Genomic DNA, 16,132 nt, shown 5'->3' on the forward strand with positions numbered 1-16,132 from the left:
ATCAGTGAAACCTAGGTGCAAACCTAGATGGTTGCAGGATTGGGGCCACTGTTTGGGAAGGGGTACACAGCAAAACGTCTGCTTCTGCTCCAGCCCATAGCTATGAGTTCAGGTCTTTGGATTTGTATATATAGTGATGGAGCTGCTTCCCATTTCTCCTTCGTGTTTCTATGAATGGCGGCAATATGGAGCATCGTTCTGTGGCTCAGCTGGCATGTAGAGTAACAGAACTGCTTAATATGGCCAGAACACAGATCATGTCTGTCACTGCACCAAGTATATAGCTGTAGATAATTAGAAAGTTACTCAAACTCCAATTCTTGACACTTAAAGAATTTCCAGTTTGTAGATCAATGACCTGAAAGATTGCAGTACAGTAACTCTGAAGAGCGGCTCTGTGTGCTAAATCTAGCTGAAAAATTCATCATGTTCAATTACATAACTAAGTGCACTCTCCCACTAACTGATTTGTAAGAAGACTGACTCATTTCAGATTTTTCCAAATAGTAAAATCAATTATTTCAAATTAGAGCGATTACTGGAAGAATTACAATAAGAAGCATTTTCATGTTATACAGGCACAAAAAATGCTTTGTTTCTTACAATCAGCCAGATTTTTCCCCCATATCTTCTAAAAAGGGATTTCTTTTCAGCTTAGTCCTTTCACTCAAATTTATTCAACAGAAAATATTTTAAAAGAATTTAATTTTCACTTGTATACCACCTTTCAGCTGAGGACGTCAAAGGACTTTACGAATATTAATTCAACTTCATGGTACTCCCTGTGAGCACAAGAAGCATTACTGAACCTATTTTTTCAGATGAATAAACTGAAAGGTTTTCTTTTCCCACATAAAATCCCAACTTCTCAGAAAAAAAATAAAATCCATTCATAAACTTTCAGCTGAAAGCCAAAAAGGTCAATTTGTAAATGGCGCCTTATAGTTTGGATGCTGCATTCTCTACTATGGGCTGGTTTTCCCCTGCTGTACTATGTAACTCATGATGAACTATGATTTTCTTGTTGCTAAGCCACCGCTCTGTACCATGGGAGAGGTAATCCAGCTGCAGCATCCAGTCTATACAGCACAATAGGGATCTCAGACACCCAAAATACAACTCCTACGCGGCACTGAGGCAGCATTTTAAAATTGATAATTTTCAAATGTTTGGCTTTTCATAGAAAAAAATGAAATTTTCTTCAGTCAGACACTTTTTGTGTGTGTTTGTGTTGATGGAAAATTTTCAATCAGTCCTAACAAATGCAAAGATGTTAGCAACTTGTCTGTATACACACATCACCTCATTAATAGATCAGGTGTAAGAACTCAAAAGTTCTCTCTCTGAGCCACCTCATATAAATACATTATATTCTGTGATGGAAAAATAATTAAAATTAAAAAGCTTTAATTGTCTGAGGCTAAATTTCCATCACCAACAGATGGGCTTGGGCTTTGAGATGGTACTGCTTTCCACTCCTGGATGTAGCAGACACCTGCATGCACAGATCAGGAAGGAGAGAGTGCATATTTCAAATACACGAGTGTATAATAATTAATAAAACAGCACTGCAATGAGGCAAATCACAAGCACTGGTCCCCTGCCAGCTGCCCATTATTGCCATCTTGATTGATAACCATTAAAAAATATTCCCCTGTCGTTCCCCTGTTAAGCGGTGCAAATTAGTTGTCTATACAGTGAAGAAGCCAGGATTTCTCAGGATAGCACTACTATAGCATTTGCTTTAATTACATAAACTGCATCTGATTACTCCTACTTTCAACAGTGCATTTCCTGTTGGGTAGAAAAGGTTTTTTATTAGGTGTACATAGTCACCATTTTGGATAGGTGAAAGAACAACCTGTGCTCCATCTTGGCACCTCTTCTCCTTCAGCTTTTTGGCATTCTTTTAGAGTTTGGCGCCAAAGCAAGGAAAAGGAGGAAAGATAGCACAGTTGCCAACTTTCATGCGGTAAATAAGCACCCTGACTTTCACAATAAGCCAAAAATCAAGTTAATCTCATTTCAAAACAAGGCCCAAACAAGCCAATTCCTAAGAACCCCAACACTCTATGTGACTACATCCCCCCAGCGTGCAGTCTGGGACTGTGGTGGGCCCACTGTGCATCCCAGACTCTCTTCCCCCTCTTGCCCCTGCTTGCCGGGAGCCCATCTCAAAAAAAAAAAAAAAAAAAAAAAAGAAGAAGCAACAAGCTACAACAAGCAACAAACTACATGCCAAACAAGCAACAAGACAAAAACTAGCCCACAAGCAACTCACAAGCCAATTAAGCTAAAAACAAGCCCAATTTCTGCATTTTTTTCATGGGTTTGGCATGTCTGAAAGGTAGTGTCTCGTAACAGTAGGATCTGCCTAGCAACAGGGAACGTATATAAGGGAGTGTCCACCCTCTGAGGAGCTCTCTGTGTCTCTGGATACTGTGAAAGCAGATCATTCCAGTGAGGCATAGGAGCCCTCCCACAGTGTATCAGCCTTCTTATTAGCTAGAGCCCTGAGGGAACAGAACTTGAGGTGAACCAGTAACACCTATCAGGGTTCCCTTAACTTACCTCCACTCACCTGTTCCATCATCACGTGGGATAGAGTTTGCATTCAGCACACAGGACAACGAGATCAAGAATAGAAGACACCATAGTGAAGATCTACTTACCTGTCACCTTTCAGAGCAGCAGCCGTGTTAGTCTGTATTCGCAAAAAGAAAAGGAGTACTTGTGGCACCTTAGAGACTAACAAATTTATTTGAGCATAAGCTTTCGTGAGCTACAGCTATGGATTACCTCTCCCATGATACAGCTGTAGCTCCTGAAAGCTTATGCTCAAATAAATTTGTTAGTCTCTAAGGTGCCACAAGTACTCCTTTTCTTTTTACCTGTCACCGAAGTTCCTGAGGTCTGATTCCTATTGTGTTCCTGTTCCTGGTATCTGTCCCTGAGATCCTGTTTCCCGTCTGTGTTCCTGTTCCTCTTCTCCTGTACAATGTGTGCAAGACATGATATAGTCCTTCTCTGTTATTTTTGTAAAACCCCTCTGTGTAAGGATTTGGGCTCTGGGGTTCATCCCCATTTCCATCATCTGTGTTAACAACTAAGCTGTTATTCTTTATGTTATCTTAGTTGCAGGGAGCCCTAGTTTGTTGTTGTGTATCTCAATAAACACCATTTTGTTGTTTGCAACCTTAACCTGCCTTTCTCTTAACGACACTAAAACACTGTTGATAGATGCAGAGGGGGGTAGGATACTGTAGATAGCACATCTTCTGTGAAGTAAAACCTAATCTTAACTGTCTCGGGATAACATTCCCTTCATGCAACAATAGACAGAACTAGCTGTGAGGATGCAGAAGAATGGATGGGTTGTTGGGGGGAGCCTTAAGTACCCCATGCCTTCTAGTTGCCCCACTCCTGTGGCAGCCGTGCCTAGATGGACATGGCTGTGGGCTAACATGTAGCTGGTTGGACCACTAGCATTCCCTGCACTTACACAGTCATGTTGGCAGGATGTTGATATTACCACTAAAAAATTCTTTCTGCACTCCCTGGAGAAGAAAGCTGTACTAGCATCAACTCCTTCCACACTTGAAGCAAAGAGGAGCAGATGCTGACAAACAGCACTACTGTTTGGGATTGTAATCGCTACCCAACACACTGCAATGGTTTCACAGAAGCAGAAAATATCAACAAAGAGCATTAATGAACACAAAGTTCACAGGTTTCTTCTGTCTATTCACTTATGATACCAACCACTCTATGAGCGGAGAAACTGAACGGAATGGACATAAATATATATTTTCAATTACAATGGCTGATGGTGTTTTAAAGCATAGCAAGTTTGTTTTCTATGATGTTAGCAAACCGCTCAATATCAGACTTGAGGAAATAACTTATTTTATTTATGCAGAGTTGTGTAGGCGTATTGGTCTCAGGCTATTAGAGAGACAAGGTGGGTGAGTAATATCTTTTATTGATGAGAGAATCAAGTTTTCAAGCTTACCCAAAGCTCTTCTTCAGATGACCTTCTGATATTCAGCATCTTGCCAACATCATAGAAAACTTCCTCAGCCATTGTAATTAAATATTATATATTTATGTCCAGATGCACTGCCGCCTTACTCACCTTGCGTAGTAGTTTATGTGACCTGAAGAAGAGCTTTGGGTAAGCTCAACAGATTGTCTCTCTCACCAACAGAAGTTAGTCCAATAAAAGATATTATTTCATTCACCTTGTTTTTCTTATTTATAGCTTAAGTTCAATCATAATTACATTATACCCTATGCTGATATACAATTTCAGTGCAGAAGTGCTTATTTCATAGCTTGTTATTAGAGAATGTAGTGAAATAAACAGCTCTTTGTTCTCCCTCACTTGTTTTCTAGACCATTCATGGCTACTGGGACACTAAGAAAAAAAAGTATTTTAATAACTTCAAGTGTATATACTTTCCCTATGTTGTCCTTTTATCAGAGAAGGTATCTGTTTCTCATAATGCAACTCCCCCTCCATCTGCTTTGTAATATACAACACATGAATAATTAATATTATGATAATTCATTGTGAATTATGAAATCTTACTCTGAAAATATGCTGGTCTTAGTTCAGTTGCTAAATCACTTCTTTTAAAATTGATAATGTTTCCGGAGGAGTGAATTAAATTTATATTTGGTTCATTCTAATTACCATTTTAGAAGATTGTACAAAAGTAAAGTTTTTGCTTGTCACATCCATAGATGACAGATGTTTTTCTTTTAATTAATCCTGTTGCATCTAGACTGTATCTATTTTTATTCTTTCTAATATCTGATCTCTAAATATATTTGTATTTGAGTAAAACTCGACAATTACCCCAAAAGTTCTTTTAAATCTCATTGAATATAATATTCTCCAAAGCAGCACAAATACAATAGTTTATATCTGTAGCAATGTTTTCTCTAATTTTTGACAGGCCGTGTGCACAAAAAATTCCTTCTGTGCAAATTTTTGAAGCAGAGTTCAAATTTGTGTGCCATGAGGCAAATGCACCCAAGCGAGTAAAATGCTTATACATTTAAAAAGTTTTAATTTGCAGTTTGTGTCAATTTATACGGGTTTTCAGATAGAGACATCATAAGTAAAAAAAGAAAAACAAGAGTCTGTGTTTTAAATTTAAAATTTTCTAAAAAATATCAATAAATGATTATCAGCCAAGAATAAGATATGAAATTACAAATGCATTTTAATTTCCTTATTGGTCGAAATGTCAAAGACTGCTAAACTAACCTTACTGTTTTTCCCTGCTATCTTTTTCATTTTCCCATTCAATATAAACTCTGTCCAGATCTATCAGTCCTCCATTCAGCTGGTAACTCTTAATACACATCAGCATGTCCAAATGATCTACTTGTAAACGATTCCACAGTTTGTTTTTTAGACTGTTCATTAAACTAAAGCCACACTCACAGTCTGCACTTGATGCTAGGAATGTTCCTCCAATATCTATCAACTTTGCAAGATCCTGAAACTGTTAGTTCTGGTGAGCAAATGTCACCATATCCGGGAAACTTAAAATCAATTGGCTTTTGATTCTTTCGGCTACTGCAAACTTGAAGCCATTGTACTGACTGACTATAACAATCTCTTCAGCAAGAAAGTCTTTGTATTTTGAACATAGGGATTTGACCTGATGAATTGCAAAATTGAAGTCACAATTAACTATTGCTGCGCAATCAAAAGCAGACAACTCCTGGACTTCATCCTCTGGAAACCTATCTGCCAAACATGCACACAAGATGTTTATGAAAGTTATTATGGAACTGGTATCAGTTTCATTATTTTCTTGAGAGCTCATATCTAAGAGAGCCTTAACTTTGTCACTCCATAAGACTGAATCTCCAAGGTACTGTCTTCTGATCTTGTTCAGTTTACCTTGGGCAAGGTGAAGTGCTTCAAGAGGTGTAAGGCCCCGTTTCTGAAGCAGCATGGATAGTGAAGTCAGCTCCAACAAAACATTCAAAACTTCTAATGTTATTTGGTATTCCATGGTATTCAGCTTTTTGTGGCAGTATTTAGAAACTGGATCAGAATCTTTGTCTTGCTCAAAATATTCCAGAAGAAGATTATAGTTGCGAATAATTGCTCGAAGTGCAAAGTGCCTAGAAAACCAGCACACTTTATTGAGTGGCCTGAAAGCCACTGACTCACATTCAGAAGCATCCGCTATTTCCTGAAATTTGCATTTTCTCCTGGGTGACCAACAGAACACCATGTAGACAGTTCTCATTAAGGTTTTAATGTCTCTGATCAACTTGATCTCTTTCCATGCATCGAAAATCCCTAAGTCTTCCTGGTGTGCAGTGCAGTGTTGCTGGACTAAGTGTGGAATATCACGTTTCAGCTGAGCTGCCACACCATTGAGTTTGCCCAACATCACGGAGGCACCATCAGATGTGCACATCACCATTTTCATTAGATCAAGTTGGTGTTTTTTATAAAACTCTTTGATTGCAGATACTATTGAAACAGCATCACATTCTTTCAATTGTAATAGACCACCAAACAAAGTTTTATAGTCTGCAGAATTTATGTATCTATATTTAAAGTCGAGTATCAGGTATCTGTAAATGGATATATCAGTGCCTTCATCAACAGCTAGAGTATGAAACATTGCCGATGCTATTTCATGCATGAGGTCATTTTGGACAATGCAGTTGATAATTTCAAGAAATTCAAAAGCGTAATTTTTACTTCTCCAGCTCACTGGTATGCGCACATATTTTTCCATATGGTCATTAATTTCCTGAACAGAAAGCACTGAGCTTTTCATTTTAATAGCCAACAACACACTGTCAATAAGTACCTTGATTTCTTCTGGGTTTGAGTGCATGCATTCAAGATTACGCTACCAGCACTCCCAGCTATCTCCTAGACACCACTAACTTCCTGAGGAAACTACAGTCTATTGGTGATGTTCCTGAAAACCCATCCTGGCCACTATGGATGTAGAAGCCCTCTACACCAACATTCCACACAAAGATGGACTACACGCCATCAGGAACAGTATCCCCGATAATGTCCCGGCAAACCTGGTGGCTGAACTTTGTGACTTTGTCCTCCCCATAACTATTTCACGTTTGGGGACAATGTATACCTTCAAATCAGCGGCACTGCTATGGGTACCCACATGGCCCCACAGTATGCCAACATTTTTATGGCTGACTTAGAACAACGCTTCCTCAGCTCTCGTCCCCTAATGCCCCTACTCTACTTGTGCTATATTGATGACATCTTCATCATCTGGACCCATGGAAAAGAAGCCCTTGAGGAATTCCACCATGATTTCAACCATTTCCATCCCACCATCAACCTCAGCCTGGACCAGTCCACACAAGAGATCCACTTCCTGGTCACTATGGTGCTAATAAGCGATGGTCATATAAACATCACCCTATACCGGAAACCTACTGACTGCTATTCCTACCTACATGCCTCCAGCTTTCATCCAGACCATATGATCCATTGTCTACAGCTAAGCTCTACGATACAACTGCATTTGCTCCAACCCCTCAGACAGAGACAAACACCTACAAGATCTCTATCAAGCATTCTTACAACTACAGTACCCACCTGCTGAAGTGAAGAAACAGATTGACAGAGCCAGAAGAGTTCCCAGACATCACCTACTACAGGACAGGCACAACAAAGAAAATAACAGAACACCACTAGCCATCACCTTCAGCCCCCAACTAAAACCTCTCCAATACATCGTCAAGGATCTACAACCTATCCTGAAGGACGACCCATCACTCTCACAGATCTTGGGAGACAGGCCAGTCCTTGCTTACAGACAGCCCCCCAACCTGAAGCAAATACTCACCAGCAACCACACACCACACAACGGAACCACTAACCCAGGAACCTATCCTTGCAACAAAGCCTGTTGCCAACTGCGTCCACATATCTATTCAGGGCACACCATCATAGGGCCTAATCACATCAGCCACTCTATCAGAGGTTCGTTCATCTGCACATCTACCAATGTGATATATGACATCATGTGCCAGCAATGCCCCTCTGCCATGTACATTGGTCAAACTGGACAGTCTCTACATAAAAGAATAAATGGACACAAATCAGATGTCAAGAATTATAACATTCATAAACCAGTTGGAGAACACTTCAGTCTCTTTGTCACAGACCTAAAAGTTGCAATTCTTCAACAAAAAAACTTCAAAAACAGACTGCAACGAGAGACTGCTGAATTGGAATTAATTTGCAAACTGGATACAATTAATTTAGGCTTGAATAGAGACTGGGAGTGGATGGGCCATTACACAAAGTAAAATTATTTCCCCTTGTTTATTCCAACCCCCACCCTTCCTCAGATGTTCTTGTCAACTGCTGGAAATGGCCCACCTTGATTATCACAACAAACGGTCCCATCCCCCGCCCACCCCTGCTCTCCTGCTGGTAGTAGCTCACCTTAAGTGATCACTCTCGTTACAGTGTGTATGGTAATACCCATTGTTTCATGTTCTCTATGTATATAAATCTCCCCACTGTATTTTCCACTGAATGCATCCGATGAAGTGAGCTGTAGCTCACGAAAGTTTATGCTCAAATAAATTTGTTAGTCTCTAAGGTACCACAAGTACTCCTTTTCTTTTTACAAACCACTCCGTTGTCCTCATCATATGTGAATATTTCACAGAGTGTAACAAGCATTACACTGTGTGATTTGGTGTTACTGTCTCTATAGTCTCATCCAGCCATCCAGATTTAAATGAAGTTGCTGTTCTTTTACGCTTTAGACCTCTAGATAGTGACATTTTGGGATTGATTTTTTTACCAGATTGGTTTATTGAAAATTAATACTTTTATTATATGGCTACTATTTCAATGCGCTTAACAGTGTGACTCGACAAAAGGGCAAACGGGAGATCATTCAGATCAGGATATCGGAAGTTTGTGCATAGCTCCGATCACGTCCATGCATCTGCGGCAAAAAAACGCGGGAAAATGGTAAAACTTCATGAGTAAATGTACGAAGTCCAATGGCTTTGAAATATTTCAGTCACAAAAACAACACTTATCTTTGTTCATTTCTGGGAAATCTTTGCAGTTCCTTAGCAACTACGGCCAGGTATTTTGACTTATTCACACATATTTGAGTTTGTACACAGCCAAATGAACAGACTACAAGGAGATGTGCGGGTCTCAACCGTCCCGACATAATCAACGTTCCACGTTCAAAATGCTGGTGGGGAGGGGTATGATTCATTGCCCTCCTTTCCCTTCCCCCCTTGCCAGCTAGTAGAATCTGGCTGTGTTGGTAGATGGCGGGCGAACAATGTCAAAAGTCTCCTGTAAATAGGGTGACCAGATCGTAAGAGTAAAATATCAGGACACATTGGGCGAGCAGGGTGGGGTGGGGTAGGAAGAGAGCCACACAGCTCCCCTGCCCTGCACCCCCTGAACCCACAATGCCCAGAGCCCCCCCACAACTCCCCCCACATTTCCACCACAAATGCACAGTGCTGTGCACACCACCACCCCTTCCCAGTACCCCCCCACCCACAGCCCCACCACAGCTGCCCAGCACCCCACACAGAACCCCCCACTTGCTAGTTTCCCAATACATACAGATTTCTCCTCCCTCCTTCCTTCCCTCCCTCCCAGTGCCCTTCCCCACAGCCCCACCACCACAACTAAACAATGCCCCACACAGACCCCCAGTGCCCTGATACACACAGATCTCCCCCACTGCTCAGCACCCCCCAACAGGCCCTCATTGCCTAACACCCCAAAACACAAACCTCCTCCACTGCCCAGCGCCCTCCACACCCTCACAGCCCAGCACCCCACAGACCTCCCAGACACTGACTCCATCACACCCTGCCCCCTTCCCTGGCCTCACTCACCAGCCCTGCTGGGAGGTCTCTGGCTCCTAGGGTCAGAGCGGCGAGGGGGAAAAGGAGGTGTCTCCAGATTCTCCACGTTCTGTGTCTGCCACAAGCGTGAGCTCCGTTGCTCCCATTGGCCGGGAGAAGCACCAATGGGAGCTGCCGGAGCCGCAGAGTGGGGCTTGCAGGCACTGGCAGCACGCAGAGACCCTAAGAGCCAGCAGGTCCCTCTGGCTCCTAGGGTCGGGTCAGGGGGGAGGGGCGAAGGGCTCTCTGCCTGCAGCCGGCGCCTGGAAGCCCTGCCCCCGGAGCTCTGATTGGGCAGGAAGTAGCTGGTACAGCACACTGAGACCCCCCTCCGCCTCTGTGCCTAGGGGCCGCCCGCACTGCAGACTCCTGCTGGTGGGCGGGAGCGCTGCCAGGAGCTGCCCCAGGAAGTGCCACCACGCCAGCCCCGGGACTTTGACGGTGATGGTGAGTGGTCCCTGATATCGGGACAAAGGGCATCCCAACCGATGTGCGGTCAGGACGCGGGACAGATATGCGCACGGTGTTTAGGATCTGTGTGCATGCGCACATGCGCACAGCTTAGAGGGAATAGTGAGCTGTAGCATGTTGTGACCTAATATAGTTCCAGTACTTTTTATTTGTCTTGATGAATATTTATCTTTACACAAGAAGAAAAGTACATGAAACAGAACTAAGTAGTTTGAATTCCCAGTGGTGCATCTTTGTCTGCACTGCTTCTAGTATATTTATAAGCATTGAATACCACTGGTCAGCCAGGTCCTGCGAAAACTCCACAATACTTCATTCAAAGTATAATCAAAGGGAATAATATCATTTTCTTACTTGAAAAGAATTCTTTGGGAAATCAAAGTTGTACTAGATTTCACATAATGAGACTTTGCTTCCTTTGTCGCTGTCCGAATACCTCTTCAAGTGTATCTATGCAAAACAATTGTGTAGGCCACACCCTTCACTCTTAACCATGATCTGAGGGGCTGGGGCTCTCCTGATTTTTTTTTTCTTCACCTTATGTACAATATCTCAAGTCCTACTTCTCTCCATGTTAACCAAAAGTTTCACTTTAGTTATATATCTTGTAGGATTGCATTATCTATTCTTTTACAGGGCTTGATCCAAAACCCATTGAAATTAATGGGACTCCTTTCATTATCTTCAATGCACTTTGGATCAGGCATAAAGTGCAGAGGTATTCCGAAGTGACACGTCAAAAATGATGTTGTGTAGATTTATAGTTATTGTCTCTGAGTGATGTTCCATATCAAATAGAGTCAATATACAAATAATTTTTTCACAGTTGCTAGTCCAGCAAATTTTACCCAGAGTCTGAAAGTCAAGTTGGATTACTTTTTTTCATAATCATCTTGACCAGTAACAAAATTTGTGCAGGTTAAGATAGACCTCTAATTACAAACATGCCAACCTATTATTTTTCTTGGGTGTGTACAGATGTGGTTGACTGGAACTGAGTAAACAATTGTATCAATGCCCACAATAAGCAACAGAATTCAGTTCACTCCTTCTTAAGTATGTCGTCTCTGCACTACCAAAAGGAGTATAAAGTGGTAGCAATTCACATGACATGCTACAGCTAGCAGATATTCTGAATGTACATCCAAGGAGCAGATCTTTTGAAAAAGAAGGTGCCATACCTTCAAAGGCCTTTTTCAGGTCAGAACTATACTTCAAGCATGTTGCTTACTTCAGTGCACTGAAGTGAGAACATTAGGGTACCTACAGTTAGTTACATATCACACAATGTTTAAGTGATTTCAATTAACCAGTTTCTCATACTGGTTTCTCATAAGTTCACTGAGATATCAGACTTCTAAAATGTATAAGTTTTTTTTACTTGACATAAATTTTAACATTACATAAGAAATGACAGAAAATAAAATAAAGATGGTTGTATGATAGTGCTTGCAAAGTCTAACAGAGTATTCAGAGTAAAACTCATGAAGTAACAAACCGAAGTGATAACTCAAATTCGTCTATCACACAGTGATATTCAACTCTATTCTGCAGAGATGATATACCTACCAGCATTGAATTAAAGAGCCTTAAAACAAGGCCTTATCATTTTGCAAATCAAGATGTATATCAATCAACAATTATGGGACTCTATGTGACGGTTCAGTCACAAGTATTTATAAAGTTAGAAATTTAAACAATGAATAAATTATTGAAATAGCAAGTCAATTGAAAATTCCAGACTATGATAATTCACAGACAAGTCTGTTCTCTTCACATACAAACTCCAGATTAAATCCTGGCCCCATTGAAGTGAATAGCAAAAGTTCCATTGAGTCCAGTGGGGCTCGGATTTCAACTGCCACCTCTAAATCCTGTGTGGACTGTCCACGGATATGGGATGGGGTACATCATTTTGCCTATATTTGCCATATTTCTTTTGTTCGCTCTTTCCATTACTTGGTTCCCATTGGGCATTTTTACTCTCCCATCTTTTTGACTGATTTACTCTCACTTTCCCTTCCTTCTGCTCTTTTCAGCAGAGGCAATTGGAGTTTAGACTAGTGGTCTCCCATCTCTGGCATACAGATTATTTCTCAGTTGTTGACAGTGAGCTGGCTGATCACATGTGGTCTGATCCAAAGCCCACTGAACTCAATGGAAAAATTCCTAATGATTTCAACAGGCTTTGGATGAGAGCCATTCTACTCCTTGTTTCCAGCTGCTTCTGGAGATGTCCTGGCTCTTAACTGAGAAGTAAGCTATCTATACCCTTAAAGGCAATGGGAGAGGAAGAGAAGAAGCCTCTAACTTAACAGTGTCTAGGAGATGCTGATGCTACATAAGAGGAAGAAGTTCTTCTAAGGATGGATTCGATCAACGAGTCTGGACCTGCCAGCCACTAAATGTAAGGGGAATGCCTAGTGGAAAAAAAAAGAATGGGACAGCTGGGTAGTATACCCAGAGGAACAGATTGAGAAGAGATTCATGAGTCTGGGTAGCATATGCTGAGAGAGTGGAAGACCAGGGGACCAATTAATTGGCAGAGTAGGATGTGCAGAGGAAAGGAAGGGAATAACAGAGGAGAGGGGAAGTATGAAGAGCAAAAGTGGTTGAAATTCTGGCCCCTCTGAAGCCAGTGGGAGTTTTGCCATTGACTTCAGTGGGGCTTGAAGTTCAACCAAAGTAATTTAATTGTAATAAAAACAAACAAACAAGCAAACAAATATAACATCCCCCGAAGACAGTTAAAACACAGAAATTTCATCCTATTACTTTTCCTTTTCCATATTAGTAACTGTTGTAGCAGCCGAAGTGGTGTTATGTAATTGTGAGTGGGAGGGGAGGGGACACATAAAGCAGTCTGTTAATTAATATGATCCACATTATGAAAAAGTTTGAGAACCTTTGCTCTAGGAGGAAGAGAAACTGTTCAGGATGGACTGAAAAAATGATATTTCCCCATGACTTTGAATTGTCTTGTGTTACATTAAGGCACTGAGTTGTTCTAATGATGGTGTATAATTTGTTTTGTTCTCTAAAGTATATACTGTGCCAGTGCATTGAACTGTTAAACCTGTGTCTAAATTTTAACTAAACTTTTTTTTCTATTAAAAGTCAGTTGAAGATAAAGAACAAATGCTTCAGGCATCAATTATTTATGTTTCCAGCTTGACAAACTGTGATATGTATTATAGCTCTGTAAGAAAATCTGTATTGGAATGTGCTACAGTTTGTTAACATTATGAACAAACTGTGTTTTGTAGATTACTTTAGGGGGTGGAGAAGCTTAATAGATTTCTAGCGTTAAAGTTCTGAAGAACTTTACACTTTAAAAAAATGTTTTACACAACGACAACAACAAAAGCTAAACTTTTTCAACATGTTGAAATGTGATCAAATCTGTCCGTTCACTTTGATATTTAGGGTTTGTTTAAGCCTTAAACTCAGACATATCCCAAGGGGTATAAACTCAAGTGGCTCAACTCCCTCCCCCAAAACTAACATGAGATCACGTAATTAATAATTGTGTCATGATGCACAACATTCTTTTAACGTAGGGTTTTTAATGTAATTTCCTATATTTAAAAAAAAAAAAACTGAAAAATAAGAAAAAAATATAATTTCCATATTGTGGAAGGACAGTCAGAAAGATCCCATGTAGGGAAAGTCCTGCTCAATCCCTGCGGTTCTGGAATGGTGCACTCTGTGGGGGTGGTGTACCAGTGCATGCACACTCTGGTCACGAGCGGGAACTGTGAGGGTCTAGACAAAGCTCAGAGCAGATGGAATCTTCAGAGAATTTAGCACCAAACTCTACCAAATCTCTACTGCGCATGTATAAACTGCTCTTTTCTTTGAGCCTTATAACTTGGTGTCAAATTTGATGGATTTTCTCAGCCTCGGAAAATGGCACAGCCCTGACATAAAGCTGCCACTGCTGCCAAATTTTCAATTTCTGCTCCAAAGCACAGAGATGCTAGGTGCTAGAGCTTCTTAATAAGCTTTTAAAATGTATAAAACAATGCCTTATTCCCTAACCTCATCCTGAAAATGGCTGAATTACTTTTGCTAAAACTTTCTCCTGCCATCCTCTTTCCCCCTTCTCCTTCCCTCCCCAACCCAGAATAAATGAGCCTGAGACTGTCTCCTGGCATGGAAAATTTCAACCTAAACACTTTGTTAGGCAAAACAGTCTTTATAAGGAAGACTGTTAGGCAACCTTAACTACAGGTGTTACTACCTGCAATGTACCTATAATATAATATAATTATATCATCATGTTCCTATTATGCCTCTGGCGTTTAGCGCAGTGACAAAGCTCCTCCATTCCTGTCTGTTTCTGGCAAGACTTTCAGTGGTTCCCTAGCTGTGCCCCAGGTTTTTCAGCTCGGCTTCCACAGCTTTTCACCATGTTGTTTTCGGGAGGCCTCATTTTTGCTTGCCTTCAGGTGTCCATCTTATTGCTACTCTGGTGATGGAATCAGTTTCCATCCAAAGCACATGGCTGATCCTGAGGAGATGGCCTCAGGCTCATTTATTCTGGGTTGGGGAGGGAAGGAGAAGGGGGAAAGAGGATGATGGGAGAAAGTTTTAGCAAAAGTAATTCAGCCATTTTGGGGAGGGATAGCTTAGTAGTTTGTGCATTGGCCTGCTAAACCCAGGGTTGTGAGTTCAATCCTTGACAGGGCCATTTAGGGATCTGGGGCAAAAATTGGGGATTGGTCCTGCTTTGAGCAGGGGGTTGGACTAGATGACCTCCTGATGTCCCTTCCAACCCTGATATTCTATGATCCATCTCCAGTGCCTCCTGGCAATGATTGTGCTCAGAGCCTCTTGGCTGCACTGTGTCCATAGACCTGGGTTTGAGATTGTTCTGGCCCAAAAGATACGGAGGATTTTTCTGAGGCAGGTTGTATGGAATGAAGACAATTTGGACATGTCATACTTTCTTATTCCCCAGAATTCTGCACTATAAAATAGTGTTGAAAGTACGCAGCTCTGATAAATCTTGAGTTTGGTTTTGGTGTTGTATTTTGATTATTTCCAGACTATATTTAAGCTGCTGAAGGTGTTCCTGGCTTTATTGATTTTGTTTCAGATGTCCTGGCTTGTTCCACCGTCCTGGCTGGTGGTGCTGACCAAGTATGTGAATGTTTCTACATTGGCGAGAACATAATCCTCTATCTGTACTGATGATGGTGAGGCAATATTAAAGGTCATGATATCTGTCTTACTGCAGTTGATTTTCAGTTCAATTTGCTGGCTGAATGCATTGAGTCACGTTGTTTTTTCTTGTATATGGTGTTGGGTATGTGATAGGAGAGCAACATCGTCTGCAAAGTCCAGGTCTTCAAGGGATGAGAAGAGTGTCCATTTAATGTCTTGGCATGTCTTCTGTTGTGTATATAATTATATAATAGACCTTTATATAATAAATAAGTAAAAAACTGTGCTGTCCGATGGGTGGAATTTGTAAAGTGTAAAAAAGCTGAAAATGGCTGAGAACTTAAAAATTGGACAGTATTAGACTGCAAATCCCAGTTATGACTTAACCTGGTGGTATTCTAAACAAAAAGCACCTCCAGTTATGCCTGTAGATGTTTCCATAGCTTTCAACTGACTCAACAGACACTGTAGACTTCAGACTGACACACTGACAATCCTGAAATTGTATTATGTAGATAATGATTAATAAATGTTGAAAACACCACACTATAGTACCAATCTTCAGCTTTCC

The 16,132-nt window shown here is 41.0% G+C and overlaps 1 long non-coding RNA gene across 1 annotated transcript in view; it reads left to right on the top strand.

Moving 5' to 3' along the window:
* Positions 1-15,499: 15,499 nt before the first annotated feature.
* LOC142070569 (uncharacterized) overlaps positions 15,500-16,132 on the top strand; it is a 57,465-nt gene continuing 56,832 nt past the window's right edge. Inside the window, exon 1 of the long non-coding RNA XR_012666435.1 lies at positions 15,500-15,593. This is a non-coding gene — a long non-coding RNA (uncharacterized LOC142070569). The remainder of the gene's footprint in view (positions 15,594-16,132) is intronic.

The sequence above is a fragment of the Caretta caretta genome, chromosome 1 (assembly GCF_965140235.1).
Source record: "Caretta caretta isolate rCarCar2 chromosome 1, rCarCar1.hap1, whole genome shotgun sequence".
Classification (NCBI taxonomy): Eukaryota; Metazoa; Chordata; order Testudines; family Cheloniidae; genus Caretta; species Caretta caretta.